Source organism: Rhinichthys klamathensis, unplaced genomic scaffold, assembly GCF_029890125.1.
Source record: "Rhinichthys klamathensis goyatoka isolate OS25496 unplaced genomic scaffold, OSU_Roscu_1.1 h1tg000040l_1, whole genome shotgun sequence".
NCBI lineage: Eukaryota > Metazoa > Chordata > Actinopteri > Cypriniformes > Leuciscidae > Rhinichthys > Rhinichthys klamathensis.
The window spans coordinates 6,476,479-6,489,043 of NW_026606587.1; the positions used below are offsets into that span (position 1 = coordinate 6,476,479).

Sequence of the window (12,565 nt, forward strand, 5' to 3'; positions counted from 1 at the left end):
ATCTTTCGAACAGCAGGAGGCGCTGTGTTCGAAAAACGAGGGGTCTGAGAATGCGGGACTCTCGGTGGGGGACAGTAGATGCAGGCTCCGAGTCTACAGCAGCAACCCAGGAGGTCTCCCATCCAGGTACTAAACAGGCTCAGCCCTGCTTAGCTTCAGTGGGCAACCAGTCTTGGGCTACAGGGTGATATGGCTGCTGTATAAAGGTACAGTTAGCGATTTCTGAGAAACACTGTTGATGTTTGAAATCGACACCCAAACAAACACACCCCTCCCTTCATTGCTCCGCCCCCAAAATAACGAACACATTATGCTACACAGGCAACCACTAACAGCTGGTGCATCAGACATCTCACGCAAGTATGGATGAATCAGCTATGATTCTACAACAACAACAGCATTTCTTAGTTCTGTGAAACAGCAAAAAAACAATGTTGCTCTAGTATCGAGCGAAACAAAGCAACCTCCGTGTCCATTTTCAGGCCTTCTTGCTCTCTAACGTCTCTCCAGCGCTAGAAAACATTTCTCGTATTTCCGCGTGTCCTAGCTCTTGCCTGATCGTAATGCTTCTTTTTCCAATTATATTCCTATGACTTTTTCCTCTTTCAGGGTTCCTGTGCAGTTAGGAAAAGTATGGAATTTGATTCGGGTCATTTTTAGTGTTTCCAGACTACTTCCCCTATTCAGTTTTTAGTCATGCACTGCTGTTTGAGCTGCATGCGCTGAAGCTGAACTTCTGAGTCAGTCAAATATACACTCACCGGCCACTTTATTAGGTACACCTGTCCAACTGCTCGTTAACACTTAATTTCTAAGCAGCCAATCACATGGCGGCAACTCAGTGCATTTAGGCATGTAGACATGGTCAAGACAATCTCCTGCAGTTCAAACCGAGCATCAGTATGGGGAAGAAAGGTGATTTGAGTGACTTTGAACGTGGCATGATTGTTGGTGCCAGAAGGGCTGGTCTGAGTATTTCAGAAACTGCTAATCTACTGGGATTTTCACGCACAACCATCTCTAGGGTTTACAGAGAATGGTCCGAAAAAGAAAAAACATCCAGTGAGCGGCAGTTCTGTGGGCGGAAATGCCTTGTTGATGCCAGAGGTCAGAGGAGAATGGCCAGACTGGTTCGAGCTGATAGAAGGGCAACAGTGACTGAAATAACCACTCGTTACAACCGAGGTATGCAGCAAAGCATTTGTGAAGCCACAACACGCACAACCTTGAGGCGGATGGGCTACAACAGCAGAAGACTCCACCGGGTACCACTCATCTCCACTACAAATAGGAAAAAGAGGCTACAATTTGCAAGAGCTCACCAAAATTTAACAGTTGAAGACTGGAAAAATGTTGCCTGGTCTGATGAGTCTCGATTTCTGTTGAGACATTCAGATGTTAGAGTCAGAATTTGGCGTAAACAGAATGAGAACATGGAACCATCATGCCTTGTTACCACTGTGCAGGCTGGTGGTGGTGGTGTAATGGTGTGGGGGATGTTTTCCTGGCACACTTTAGGCCCCTTAGTGCCAATTGGGCATCGTTTAAATGCCACGGCCTACCTGAGCATTGTTTCTGACCATGTCCATCCCTTTATGGCCACCATGTACCCATCCTCTGATGGCTACTTCCACCATGTCACAAAGCTCTAATCATTTCAAATTGGTTTCTTGAACATGACAATGAGTTCACTGTACTAAAATGGCCTCCACAGTCACCAGATCTCAACCCAATAGAGCATCTTTGGGATGTGGTGGAACGGGAGATTCGCATCATGGAAGTGCAGCCGACAAATCTGCGGCAACTGTGTGATGCCATCATGTCAATATGGACCAAACTCCCTGAGGAATGCTTCCAGCACCTTGTTGAATCTATGCCACGAAGAATTGAGGCAGTTCTGAAGGCAAAAGGGGGTCCAACCCGTTACTAGCATGGGGTACCTAATAAAGTGGCCGGTGAGTGTATATATATATATATATATATATATATAGTGATTGTTCAGTTCCGTTCTGTTCAATAACTGTGTAAAGTTCATTAATTATGAAATGAGTTCAATTTAGCTATAGCCAATGCGTTAAAGCTTTAGCTTTACATAAGACAAGAGTGTCATTAACTTCAATTCGGTTCAATAACAGTGTAAATGTTGCAACATTTGTCAATTATGAAACAAAGTTGAATTAGCTATAAAACAGCTCTGCAGAAAACACACAGTGGCATCAACGTCAAAAACACTTGTATAGCACTTGACGTGTGTCTTGTTTTCATTTAGCTTTGCATAAAATTAATACATAACACGGCTTCTGTTATAATTCCAGTATACCGCAAAACAAATGGAAAGAAATAAACAACCAATCACAATTTAGTATGTAAATTATTGCAAAAAAGAGCAAATGAAATTTGCAATTTGCAAATATTACAGTGATTTAATTAGTTGTTACAATAAACACGTTTTCCTTTCACACTTACTAAAACATTAACAAAGTTTATAAACACTACAAATAGAAACCACACCTAACGCCTAAATGATGGACAACACAAAGCCTAAGCTGAGAGAAGCTATTTAGTGTATTCATTCATAGGCTTTGAACAGGCAGGACAGACCCTTCTTGAATCCTCCGTAGTATCTCGGTCCTCAGCTTCTGATTGGTCACCTCATGCCATCTGAAACAATCATTCTCTGATTTCGGTGGACTGCTAAGATCGATTTCCTCCTCTTCCTCTTTATACTCCAATAGCACAAGAGTGTTTTTACACATACCCCATCAGTTTTGCCAGGAACTCTCCCATTGTGCTGCACTCCCAAAATTCCACATGTATTCACACTCAGCTGCTCATAAATGGAGGGCATGCACTTCTCAACCAGTTTTTTGGGGTTGAATGCGAGAATGTGTGCTTCGAATGAGACCGCAACAGGAAGCAATAGGTTACTGTCGTAACCCCGGTTCTCTGAAACATCGAGTGGAGAGATCCACCTATGGGAAGAGCATCCGTACCTGACCTCTGCAGAAGCATCCAATTGCACCAAGTCTGGCTAACAGACAGAAGCGCGCAGCCAATGCCAGGTGAGGCCACACCCCCTTACCTACGGGCATATCACAGCTGGGCGCGCTGCTATTCCTCAGTAAGTATATTCGCTTCTCGTGCGGCAAGCGGGGCAAAGCTGGTGGATCTCTCCACTCGATGTTTCAGAGAACCGGGGTTACGACAGTAACCTATTGTTCTCTTTCATCATCTCGTTTCGAGATCCACCTATGGGAGAGACATGGACAGCTCCCCGATTGCCCAATACACTCACAGTGAGGTTCTGAAGGCCAGAGAAGGACGGTCACCTCAGAGAGGCGGTGCCTGACACGTCCCACAAACATGACCCTGCAAGTTCTCCGCCACGCTAACTGCTGTGGACAAGCAGGGCATGAAACATGCATGAGACACATACATGATAATGGCCCCCGCACCACCAATGCACATAGCTAAACCCAAGAAGGAATGCGAATGCTTGGTGACAAGAATGAACATGGCCAGCCGGCCCATTCACTCCTCGTTGGTTAACCAAACGGGGCTGTGGGAAAGGGCTAAGAGGACCCTACCCCTAGGACCGAGTGTGCCACCGAAGTTCTGGTGACATCCAACCGGTAGTAACGCTCAAAGGTATGAGGAGAGGCCCAGCTGGCCGCGGAGCAGGTGTCCTGCAGTGGCACTCCCCTGAACAAAGCCCAAGAGGCGGCTAAGCCCCTTGTGGAATGAGCTCTGATGCCCCTTGGGGCTGCACTCCCTTTGCTTCCTAAGCCATAGTATAGCGTCCACAAGCCAATGTGAGAGGCATTGCTTTGAAATGGGACTCCCCTTGTGCAGGGGAGCCCTTGAAACAAAGAGCTGGTCGCTCTTGCGGAAAGCACTGGTCCTGGCCATTATGCTTGCAGAGCACGGACGGGACACAGAGCATTCAGCCCCTGATCCTCTGGGGAGGCAAAGGGTGGAGGGGTGAAAAGCGGATAGCTCCAAAACCTCCGACGTGAACGCAGGGAAGCATTTCGGCATGAAGGCCGGGTTAGGCTTAAGGAAAACCTTATCTCCACTTAGGGAGAATTTGGCGCACAAGGGGTGAACCGAGAGTGCATGTGGCTCACTGACCCGTTTAGCAGATGCCAAGGCCGAGAGCAAAGCTGTCTTGAGGGACAGCAGCTTAAGGGGAAATACTCCCCAGAGGCTCAAAAGGATACAGTGACCGCGCTTCCAGCACCATGGAGAGGTCCCACTCTGGGACAGATTCAACAGATCTCCTGATGACCAGCAAAGAGCGGCGTGCACCCTCCATAAATCTGCGGGTTAGAGGGTGCTGCCTGACGGTGGAGCCCCAAAACCCACATGACAGGCTGAAATCGCAGCCAGGTAGACCTTAATAGTGGAAAAGGACCTGCCTCTTTCCATGAGGTCTTGCAGGAAACACAAAATATCAGGCACCGAGCACTGATAAGATGTGAAACCACGCCCATCATACCACCCTTCGAACACTTGCCACTTACAGCCATATAGGGATCGCGTGGAAACGGCCCTAGCCTTCTGAGTAGTGGCGATTACACGCGGCGGGAGCCCCAGTGCATTTTGGTTCGTCCTCTCACGGGCCAGGCCCAGAGAGCCACCCTGTCCGGGTGGGGGTGGTAAATCTCCCCGTTGGCTTGGGACAGTATGTCCGTGCGAGGGGGGAGGCGCCATGGCTCGGCGTATAACAGAGGGATTATCTCTGCCAGCCATGGGGCTTTGGGCCACCTGGGTGCTATCAGAATGAGAGACAGTCCGTGCTCTCTCACCCTGGCCAGTGTGAAAATTATCAGGCACAGGGGAGGAAAAGCATACAACAGCACTTTGGGCCATGGGTGGGCCAGTGCGTCTGCCCCAAGGGGCGCGTCCATGTCCTTTAGCGAGAAGAACATAGGACAATGGTGATTTTCACGCGAGGCGAAAAGATCTACGGCTGCCTGTCCAATCTCATCCATAACCTCTCCACTATCTGCGGGTGAAGACGCCAATCCCCGTGGATTGGGTTTCCCCTCGATAGCAGATCCGCGCCTCTGTTCCGAATGCCCGGGACATGAGTCACGCGTAATGACAGAAAAACCTGTCTGCTCCACACCAAAAGCCTGTAAGCTAGAGCGTGGAGTTTCGACGAGCGCATGCCACCCTGACGGTTGATATAAGCCACTACCGTGGTATTATCGCACCGTACTAGAACAGGATATCCCTGCAGGCAAGGCAGAAAATGATTCAGCTTTCCAAATAGTAAAAGCTCTAAATAGTTAATGTGCGCTGAACGTAGTCTGCTCAGCCACAGACCGTTCACCGTTCTGCCTTCCTGGGTGGTTCCCCAGCCTGTTAAGGACTTATCTGTCGTCAAAACTTTTCGCATCGTACCGTCCCGAGGGGGGGTTCCCCGTGCGTAAAAGTTCTCGCTCTCCCAATGGCGCAAGGCCGCCGAGCAGGCGCGCGTCATCGTTACCGAGCGGCAGAGATCGCAAATCGGGCTGAAATGTAGTGTACAAAACCCATTTCGTGAACGTTCTCATTCTCAGGAGACCAATGGCACAACTTGGATAGATGAAGCCATGAGATCCTGCAGCCTGAGGCATGTGCGATATTGTACTCTCGCCCCTTCACTGAACTGAGACAGACAGTCCATCAGCGAGCGAACGCGCTCTTGAGAGAGACGCGCTCGCATGGAGACTGAGTTCAATTCCAAGCCCAGGAAAATGACATTCTGACTGGGAGTCAGATTGTTTTCGCTCGCATTCACCTTGAACCCGAGGGATGTGATGTGCGCGAGCACCCGGCCGGTGTCCAGCGACACCTTCTCCTTTGATTTGGCTATGATGAGCCAGTAAGTCAGAATTCTCAGCCCTGATAGTCTCAGGGGCGCCACGCCCACCTCCGCACACAGACAGAAAGTTCGGGGACTCAAATTGCGCCGAACGGAAGAACTGTGAATTCGTAACAAACGCCTTGGTAGGCGAAACGAAGATATTTCCTGTGTGGAGGGTAGATGCTTATGTGAAAGAAAGCATCTTTCAGATCGACTGATGTGAACCAGTCGTTCTGCTTTATGGCACAGGCGAGAGAGGCTTGTGTCACATTCTGAAATTGAATTTCCTCAAATGTTTGTTCAACACTCGAAGGTCCAATATAGGGCGGGGGGGCGCCACGCCTTTTGGAACATGAAAATACCAGGAATAAAAACCATGGTTTATCAGATTGGGTGGCACCATCTGAATCGCTGCCTTGTTAGGAGGGAGGAAATTTCCTCTTTCAGAATGTGTGAGGCGTTTTCTTCTGTGTGAGAAGAGAGAACGCCGTTGAAATGCGAAGGTTTTATTGCAAACTGCAGCTTGTAACCCTGGGTTACAGTACGCAAAAACCCACTCGGGCGCTGAAACGGCTTGCCAAGCCGCTTTGTGACTCGCGAGCGCCCCCGCTCGGGCCGGAGCGGAGCTGTATGGGCCCAGCTGGTTCATTTGTGATGCAAAGGCGCCATCTAGTGGGAACACTAGAGGCGACATGCAGAGGTTTGGTGGGATTTCCTCTCTCTGCAGTGAGAAGTTTTCTTTGCGGAGAGAGGTCTTCTCTCCAAAACGAATTCATTTGATTCGTAGCTTTGTGTGTTTTGTGTTGGGCAAACACTGGGGCCGAAGCCTTTATTGACAGAGTGAGGGAAACATAGTGTGGTGTCCACTGTGCTGAACTTTCCCTCACAAGGTGCCCCCAAAAGTGGGAAAAACACATATCTCCTGAACACATGAACTGGGCAGTCTCAAGTGCAGGCAGAAAAATAATATCCGCGGAGAGAGATACTCTCTCTGTAACGGATTTATTTAATGCGTTTTTTTTTTTTTTTTTTTTTTAGTGTTATTTAGTTATGTGTGTGTTTTGTGTTGGGGAACACAGGGGCCTTACACACACAACGTCCACTAAAAACACATCGGCTGGACAGCCGCAACTGAGCTGTGTGAGCCCAGTTGGTTGATTTATGAGGCATTGGCGACCTCTTGTGGACGGACTCAGGGCGACATGCATGGGATCAGAGAGATTTGCTCTCTATGTTGCCGCTGGCAGATATATAAATCTGCACGAATTCATTTGATTCGTTTATTAAATGTGTTCTTTAGTAATGTGTGTGTTTTGTGTTGGGAAACACTGGGGCCGAAGCCTTTAATAACTGGGTGAGGGGAACCAAGTGCGTGCGGTGTGGTAACACTGCTATGTACTTTTCCCCACGAAAGCCCCCTCCCCCGTAACTTGTTGTTGTGGGGGGGAGGGGGACACACACACACAACGTCCACTAACATACGGGCTGGGCAGCCACGAGAGGGGATTAACCGACCGTAGGTGGGAGACCCTGTTAGTTAACGTTACTCCCAATGGTCGAACAACAGGCAGGCCGCTTGCGTTCGGGACCGCCTTCCTAGGAAGGCATAAATTGAAAACCTCAACACGTAATCGTAACAAATCAAGGCCCGTGAGACCGTGTTAACAGTCTAGCGGGACGCTCCAGCCGTTCAGACTGGGCGGTGGTCCCAGCGTTTACCCGTCGTACATATTCCTATCCTGGTCGGTGGCGCTCTGTGGAGCTGGCCACACAATGTTGAGACGAACGGCCGCTCGCTCACAAACTTCCAGGAGGATGGACGGAGGCAAAGCCGCGTGAACGCTAGCCTAGGGAACGCTAAAAGGACCGCGTCATCCCCGTCGCCGGAACCGACCGGTTCGTCAACGAGAGTGAGGTTTTCCCGCGAAGATGTCCTCTTCAGGGAATGCGGATTGGGCTGATGTCAGCTCAAATATTTTAGAGAGGTGGCGCTCCGGGAGTCCCCCGGTAGCGCGTCATCATCACCGTGTCTCTCCTCCGAGTCAGAAAGGCAGAGCACGGCGCGCTGTGTCGTGCAACTAAAAGCCGGCTTAGTAAAAGCTACATGGGCAGCAATTACAATGACCGCAATTCCCCGGGTTCTCCAAAGCCCAAGCAGACCGCGCAGAACGAGAGGGTCCTTATAGCGGCGATGAGAGCACCACACGCGGCCGGGCAGGCTCATCGTGATAGGCTGTTCCCCGGGGGAAGCGGCTGTTTAGATGGTCACATAGCCATGGGTGGGCCAGCGGTGAAGAACTCGGAAAAATCCGTGGCGGGCAGCCATGTAAAGGAGGAGCAGGTGAAGGACAGCGAGAGCTCGGGCGGCTCCGGATGCAAAAAACACAGCGGATAGGCTGAAGAAACGACTGATCGTACATATCGCCAGATCGTACGTTCAGACTGATCTGGCGATATGTCCTCCTGAAGACTCGAAAGTGAGCAGCGTAACGTTAATCCAACCGAACTGTGTCAATGCAGAGATCGCGAGAAGCGAATGTCAACTGAGGAATAGCAGCGCGCCCAGCTGTGATATGCCCGTAGGTAAGGGGGTGTGGCCTCACCTGGCATTGGCTGCGCGCTTCTGTCTGTTAGCCAGACTTGGTGCAATTGGATGCTTCTGCAGAGGTCAGGTACGGATGCCCTTCCCATAGGTGGATCTCGAAACGAGATGATGAAAGAGAACTGGAAGTTTTTGCTCTGCAACAGCCATAAGCGGTCCTCATCACTGTTACCTTTGCTGGAGGTGAATGCGAGAAGAAACCTTTGACAGACGACATCACAGGGTAAGTCCACAGGCTGTAACACGGTGAACCTTTTTGACTTTGACAATATTTGATCTCAGCGTCAATGAGCGTGAGGATGTCATGTTTACGGATATCTGGAGGTAGACAATTGCGATCGTACCACTGACCTTGCAGTGATTCAGCGTTTTCTTGTTCTGGCATCTTCAGAGAGCCTCCTGGTGGATAGAGGAGGCAATTAAAGAACCACTAAGCAACTGTGACAAGCAAACCATGAAACATTCACCATATCTATATCTAACCAGTTTTCTCGGCAAGAAAAGTAAAGCGGACCCAGTTTGGCCCCTTTTCTTGAATCTGCAGCAGTGTGATTGGCTGACAGTCTATTCCTGCCTCCTCTTTGACTTCTCTCTTTAGGGCTTCTACAATAGTTTCACCATCTTCCATACGATCAGACTGATCTCATGAAATGGCGTATGTATGACACGCCAATTCGTATTTCCATTTTTGGCGTGCTATCAACACGCATAATCGCTTTTCAGCGTGTTTATCAACGCCTTTGACTTAACGTTATATTACTGTATTATGTATATATAAATATATGACCTACCCCAACCCCGTCCCTAAACCTACCCGTCACTGGGGTTAATACCATTTATGAGTCTTCTCCTACCATCCTAGGAAAAGAAATATCGCTCCACAGATGTAGATCTAGATTTTGCTTCGTTTCGCTCGGACATTTAACGGCGTACACATACACGCGGAATCACTCGGACGTTTAATGGCGTAGACATACACGCAAAAGATTTCGGCGTGGACATACACGCGGATAGCCTTAAAATGCGTGTAGATAACACGCCACTTGACTTGAAAGTGGCGTGTATGTTTACGCAAAGTCATGATGTCATGTTGCGCAGGGAGATACCATGAGCCACGACACACTGCCTTTGTCTCCTGAATCATCAACACCTCATTCTGTGAAACAAAGAGACATATGCACAATCAGCACGAAATATTATATATGTAGCGATTCAAAAATAAAACTGCATGCATCTTGCTGAAGAACATTGTTTTCAACGTGGATGCATGTGGTTGGAGGCACTGCAGACACAGATACACGACATCTTATTCAGAGCGGAGGGAAAAATAAATAAAGCTGTAATTTTTCCATTTTGAGTGATTCATGGTCAGTCATTTGTTTACATGCTACACACTCAGAGCTACTTTTCTCTGTACAGATAATTCATGACACAATTTCCTGCAAAATCCGTCCTGACAGCTCTAAAATATAAGTCATTATTAGGTTTATCAAAGTGTATTTGGGTGAAGTTAAGACAAGGTTTGGAAAATTGATTTTTTGCACTTTCTCATTAATAACATTTTATTTTTTATAAAATAAAAAAATTACATAGCGTAGCTTTAAAGGTGGAGAAAATAAATTGTAGACTAGTTGAGAAAACATCTACATAGTCTTAACTGCTTGACTATCACAATCTCCAAGCCACAAATATAAACAAACCCTTTTGGAATTCACTGGTTTATCAATAATGCATGTGATATAATTGCAAATAACAAAGGATTAAGAATTTAGGAGTTTGATCAATTTAAAATTTGCAGACCAACAGAAGGATCTGCTAGATTAGAAAATATAGACTATTAGAAATGCCAAGTAACTTTACAACAGCAATTGGTTAGAATTGTATTAAGTTAGCCTATTCTACATCTATCATCTAATGGTCGAGCCTTTAGGGTTATCTTTAAAAATGAATTATTTGGAAGGATGATTTCATAAGACGTTTTCGATGTAATGTTTGCACTATATAACAATTGTGACATAACCTTGGAATTGAAGATGACCGCACAGACAGCAAAACATGTGTTTGTTCGTGTGACTGGTTTCTTTTGTTCAGGGACTAAATGAAGCTCTGTCACCTCCAGTCCCTCTCCTCTCAAAACCCTCTCCACCATCTCCTCCGGGGACATGATGAAACGAACCTAAAACAGACGCTCTAAACATATGTAGAAATAATATGTATTAATAATGTGTACTGATCTTTAACTAGCCTATATTTATTAAATGTGGTGAGCGTTTTTCTATTGGACGGCTTTTGAATTACAAACAAACTGTCAAACCTGTTCAGACGCTCCTCACACACATCTTAAAAAAAAAAAAAAAAAAAAAAAGTCGGTTTCGGCTTTTGAATAAAAGTCGAAACCGACAAATTATGTTTAGTTCTCTCACGAGAGTACTCTTGTGTTGCGTAAGCTAGCTTACGCTACGGGAAAACCTCTTTTCTCGAGAATACTGAAGCCAAAAATTATCCTTATAATTTTGTATTAATTTAAAACACATTTGCTGCAGCGAGCAGACCTAGGCGAGGCAAGTGTTGGGAAAGTTCATTTTCAAGTTCAGTTCACAAATTTTAAAATGAACTAGTTCAGTTCATAGTTCATACTTCAAAAAATGAACTTGTTCATAGTTCTTTTTTTCCATATGTTGCTGCAAACTATTTTTTTTTTAATTATTATTGCCACAGCCCATATACAACCACAGACAGCAATTATTTTATCGACGGGCAAAGTTTGCACAGAAATGTAAGAATTTTCCCATCCTCACCGACCTTGTCATACAACTCATTTAAATAATCATACGACGCCTCCTCGCTCGCTGCTTTGTCGAATACATGCTGGTTTTTGTCTTGATGACGCATGCGGCGGCCGTGGTGCGACCGGGTGGGACACTGGTGGTTGGTGTTGCCAGATTGGGTGTTTTTTCGCTACATATTAAGGCCTGTTTACCCGTGTTTTAGCCGGGTTTTCGCCTGGAAGGCTCTATAGAAATCTGGCACCCAATTGAACGAAGTTAAACTGAGAGAGCGTGCGTTCACAGACACCAGAATGAACGCGTTCACCGTAACGTTCATCAGGCAGTAATACAGTACGTTCAGTTCACGTTCGCCCAAAAAATGAAAAAACGTTCGCCCAACAGACTCGACGGCTGCTTTCTCCCTGGTCGCCACGCAGCGCCTCCCACGAGGCCCGCCCCATTTCTCCCTGAGCTGCACGAGGAGCTGTCTAAATCCTGCACGGCTCCTTTTTCGGCCGGCTGCGATCATCTGTCTCTTCGATGCTCTCCGTTGTGGACGGCGCAAAGGACAAGGGTTATGTTTCCATTCCTCCGGTCGAGGAAGCGATCGCAACGCACCTTTGCCCGCCCTCCGCTGGATGGCGTTCTAAGGCCGCCTTGCCCTCTAAAGCCTGCCGAACTACTTCCACCTTCGTCAGTCGCGCTTACACCGCCGCTGGCCAGGCCGCCTCAGCACTCCACACTATGGCAGTGCTGCAAATTTACCAAGCCAACCTTCTCCGTTCCTTGGACGAGGCAGGCACGGACCCTGACAGCTTTACGGACTTGAGAAGCGCCACAGTCCGCCGCCCAGGCCTTCAGAAGGAACATGGCGTCCCTCACCGTTGTCGAGAGACATTCGTGGCTGACACTGTCAGACATGAAGGACACTGACAGAGCCTCCTTCCTTGACGCGCCAGTGTCTCCTTCCGGGCTTTTCGGACAGGCTGTTGATGGGTTTGTTGAGCTTTCTCGGAGGTCCAGAAGACATCGCAGGCTATGCTGCACCTCATCCCTCGATGCTCGAGTTCCGCGTCAGGGCGCTCTAGGAAACAGCCGCCTGCCTGGAAAACAGCCTCCCCGCCGCCTCCGCCGCCAGCTTCTCAGCGTCATCGACCAAGAGAGCGCCAACGCTCGAGCTCGGCTGGCCGTCGCAGGCCGCCCCCTCCTCGGGGACCCAGGCCCAAGATCACGCTGGATCCTGTGCCACCAAAATCTTCCTGACTCTAGGAAGACGGCTAAGGTCGAGTCCCGCTGCGGCCGGACCGCCTTTGAAATCAGCACGTGTCGCTCTCACAGTTC

The 12,565-nt window shown here is 48.1% G+C and overlaps 1 pseudogene; it reads right to left on the bottom strand.

The window, feature by feature from the left end:
- Positions 1 to 2,502: 2,502 nt before the first annotated feature.
- Positions 2,503 to 10,640, bottom strand: LOC130081769 (8-oxo-dGDP phosphatase NUDT18-like; annotated as a pseudogene).
- Positions 10,641 to 12,565: the final 1,925 nt, after the last annotated feature.